Source organism: Coffea arabica, chromosome 1e, assembly GCF_036785885.1.
Source record: "Coffea arabica cultivar ET-39 chromosome 1e, Coffea Arabica ET-39 HiFi, whole genome shotgun sequence".
Classification (NCBI taxonomy): Eukaryota; Viridiplantae; Streptophyta; class Magnoliopsida; order Gentianales; family Rubiaceae; genus Coffea; species Coffea arabica.
Window position 1 is genome coordinate 28,628 of NC_092311.1, and position 4,611 is coordinate 33,238.

At 35.5% G+C, this 4,611-nt stretch overlaps 1 non-coding gene across 1 annotated transcript; it reads right to left on the bottom strand.

The window, feature by feature from the left end:
• Positions 1 to 4,222: 4,222 nt before the first annotated feature.
• On the bottom strand, positions 4,223 to 4,329 carry LOC140021739 (small nucleolar RNA R71). Its single transcript, XR_011825685.1, has one exon. It is a non-coding gene; the product is annotated as a small nucleolar RNA R71 (small nucleolar RNA).
• Positions 4,330 to 4,611: the final 282 nt, after the last annotated feature.

Genomic DNA, 4,611 nt, shown 5'->3' on the forward strand with positions numbered 1-4,611 from the left:
ATAAATCCATGCATATAGACACAGACATAAATGTATTGTGCGTGTGTTTGAAGACAACATTTGCATCCTAAGCAGCCATTGAGCTTTTGTGTCTCCATTATTGTTTCTGAAGTTTTTAAATTTTTGGAAATTTTTAAAATGTCATTATTAGTTTTGTGCTTGGATTGAACCCAAAAATATGGTTGTATTAGTTAAGTTTAGTTGGTAAAGTCAAAATCTTCCAAACATACCATAGCAAGAAGTAGGAACCATTGGCAATGATTTTGCAATATAATTTCAATTTCAATTACTTACAAAAATAAAATATCATCATGCTTGATATTGGTTAAGTTTACCAAAATAAGAATGAACAATTAAATGCTTCAACTTAATAATAACGAAACCTTCCCCAATTGATTTAGTCTTTGTATTAGACTTAACAAAAAATTAGTTTGACGTATTTAATTCCTATAAAACAAAGTTAGGGAAATATCATTGCAATTGGTTAATTATATTAAAATTAAAAACAGACATATTAATGGGCGAATGGTGAGTGTGTTTGGACAGCCAATTATTTGGCCAAATATATTTGCTGATATCACCATTACAATTTCCAATACACCTTTTTATCTTTCCAATTATCTTTTTATCTCACATACATCACATCACAAAAAGTGCTACAGTAAAAATATTTCAAATAACTTACAATCCAAACACACTCGGTATTTCTTGGCATTTGGTTGCATCCGGACACGTTCCATTTTGTTTCATCTCCACGCGACGTTGGCCATAACATAACGTTACACTACAACACATGTCGTTCTTTGCATTCCTACCTACGGTAGGAGCGGTCAACGCGATCTTACCATCAAGAGATCCCATCAAGTCGTCAAAATGCAGAGAGGGTTTGGGAAAGTTAAGATGACAAGTAGGAAACGGAAAAATCTACCGCAAACGGAAAAACTGGTTTTCATTGGGTGGACTCGTACGCTAGATCTACCAAGTATTTGACCATTTGAATTAGTGTCTCAATGTCCATGTTGCACATATGTCTATCGATGTGTTCGATGATGAAGGCTGGTGTTCAAGTATTAATTTTTAGAAAAACAAGTTAAAAGAGAAAAGTGTCCAACTATATAGGAGTGCAACGATTGCCACAAAAGTTATAAAAGATTATATTTAATGAACTTTACAAGGAATATTTTTTTTATAGCATTAAACTACAAACAATGAATATAATATATATCAATTTCAATCATAATTAATAAGAGTTAGAAAGGTGAAACATCCTTTGGGTTATGGCGAGTTAAGTCAAAAAATATTTTTTTTTATACAATATCCAACTTCAAAAAGTACTTCAATGGTGAATCAAAAATACATCTAAGCCCCTCATTAGTTTGACTATTGTATAATAGATAATTCTATCAGTTTAGAGTTGCTAATCATATAAACTTTATAATCCTAAACCATGTCGTCAATGATAAATATAAACAAGTTTCACCAAATGAAATCATTTCTCTTAAAAGTTAAACTATTCAAATTTGAGGAAAGAAATTTCAGTATAATATATTTACGTAGTGTTACAATTGCAATAGAACTATGAATCATTTTGTAATCCACGATTGAAAGAAAAAATAAAGAAAAAAATTGCTAACATTAATTAAAAAAATTCATAGAATGATGTAAGGGCGAACAACAAATTATTCAAAAAGCTAAAAATATAAACTCAAATGAAAATTTAAAAAGGCACTCATGCAACCCATATCCAACCAAAAGTGGAATGCTTTGTTGCTTGTGCATTGGTGTTGGTTAGAAAAATTAATTTTTAAATATTAAATATTAATTTTTTTCATCTCAATTACATTTATTCTTTCAAAACAATTGATTTTTTTAAAAAGTTTGTGAAACCATAAAAGAAGAAATTTCAAAGCATCATGTTTATGCGTAAAGCATGCGCTCCATTACTAGTTTACTGAAAGGGTGCATTTTAGTGGAATATTTTGAGCATTATTGCACAATTATTTGGTTAAATATTTCATTAATTGGGTGGATTTTTCTAAGATACGATTTTGGTGCCAATTGCAGGATTTGATGCTGAAAAATGCTTAAAATTGAAATTCAGAAGATTTGTCGTACGGGGGGCACTTCAAACAGTGGGATCCACTTGAGAAGTTGAAGAAACTAAATTGTAATAGACACTATTTTATTTTACTTTAGGAAGTCTTGTTTTAATTTTTTAATACCAATTTCTGATAAGGGAAAATCCTCTCCGTGAATTTCGGTGGGACCAAGACAAAAAGAGGGGAGTATTAGACTCAGGAGGTCGGCTTTGCTTAGAGAATTAATTCTTCGTCTGGCTTAGGTTTCTTTTCGTTCTTTGTAGCTTTTGAATGGGGTGGCCCGTAGCTCCGTAAAAGAATCAGGGGACACAAGCCCCAATTGTTGACTTTGCAAATAGCTTTTCCAATTGTATTGACCAAATTGAGTAAGAAGCAATTGAAAAAAGCTTTTCCTCGTAGCATTGTGAGCAATTAGGAGGCAGCCGCCATTGTGGACTCGTTGGCTTTGCCGTTCATTTGGGTTTTGACCGAAACTGGAAGACAGCACCAGACCGTCGTATTTGTATGCTTTGGAGAACAATTGGGAGCAATAAAAATTCATTGCGTTTCTCTTTTGGCGTTGACCGAAGTAGGGAAATTGATCTGAAAACTTTTCCAAACTCCACACGCGTGGCTTGTTCTCTAATTATGGGGAACTAAATTCCTAATTCTAGTCAAGGGGGCAATTAACAAATTGGTTCGATAATTACTGTGAGATCTAAGTCGCTTTTAATTATTTCTTTCAATTATCGGTATTTATATGCTTCCTGCTTTTAATTGCTATAACTTTTGTGTATGATTGATTAGTGCGCAATAATTAATTGTTCATATAGGCTATTATGCTAATTAGGGGTAATTGAATCCGTAATTGTTCGAATATCCTTATCTGAGTAGCAACTGGCGTAATTGGGTTTATGTCAGGGAGACGTATAATCTAATTTAAACGAACCTCGTAGCGTATTTGCTAGTAAGGATTGGGCATTTCTAATTATTAATGCAATCTAGAGATTAAATTCTATAGTCGTACTTAGAGTTATTTTTGGGTTAGAGAAATAGTTAACGGTCGTACCTTAACTATCGAGAAATTAAGGAAGGGTTGGTTGTTTATCGCGTGCATGGCAACTATAACCAATCTATAAATAATTGTTTGAATTATTTTGCATCGATGATCAGTGCCTGAACCGTTTCTGAAGTGTACCCTTGACTAGAACTCTCCTAATTATTTCTTTTAGTTAATTACTTTTTGCAGTTAAATTATTTAGTTAACTTTTAATTCTAAAGCCCCCCATCAATCTTGACTTGAAAAGAAATAAATTTCTCCCCAGTCGCTGAGGAGACGACCCTGCTTGCCACTGTCTACTAGTTAGTGAATTCAGTTAAATAATTAATTCAGGTATATCGCATTAAGCAAACTTTTCGGGAACATGGTGAATCAAGTAACCCATTGCACACTTAGAGTCCCTGCTTCAATACTAGAATTGATTATTGACTGTTTCAGGTGGTAGTTAGGTTTTATTTATTATTATCGCACAGGTTCGGCACCTGTCAATTTTTGCCGCCGTTGCCGGGGACTGGCGTTTGAAATATTTATTTCATTTTGGGTTTAGTTTTTTTTGATATTTTTGCTAGTTTATGCCCCGTTCTTCTCGCACAGGTAAATTGATATACGATTTTGAGATTGAGAAGGCAGCGCGTAGGCGAAGGCAAGAGACCAGGAGACGTAAAGAAGGGCAAGTATCTACTGCAAACGAGTCAATAGAAGACAAATTTAGCATGGCTAACACCCAAACATTAAGGGAGTTGGCTATCCCGGAGTTGACTCACCAGCCCTTGTGCATCACATTTCCCACTTTGGCTGAGAATACCACTTTCGAGCTGAAGTCGGGGTTGATTCACCTCCTACCCTTGTTCCATGGTCTCTCTGGTGAAAAACCCTACAAACACGTCAAGGAATTCGAAGTGGTTTGCTCGAGCATGAAACCTTTTGGGTCATTGAAGAGCAAATTAGATTAAGAGCTTTCCTTTTCTTTCTCAAGGATGCAGCTAAAGATTGGCTATACTACCTACCCGCACGTAGCATTACCACATGGGTACAATTGAAAAAGAAGTTTTTAGAAAAATTCTTTCCTGCATCCCGGGCTGCGAGTTTGAGGAAGGAGATATGCAGCATCAAACAGTATCCCGGAGAATCCTTATATGACTATTGAGAAAGATTCAACAAGTTGTACACTAGATACCCGCATCATCAAATTAGTGAACAACTGTTGATCCTGTACTTCTATGAAGGGCTCCAGTCAACTGATAGGAGCATCATTGATGCTGCAAGTGGAGGGGCACTGGCGAATAAGACGCCAAGAGAAGCATGGGAGCTTATTGAGTCAATGGCAGAAAATTCGCAGCAATTTGGCTTCCGTGAGAGCAACCCCACCCGTAGCATCAACGAGGTAGAGACGTCATCCATTCAACAGCAACTGTCGGAGTTGACGTCTGGTTAGACAATTAGCCGTGGGGAACGTGCAGCGAGCGAAGGTCT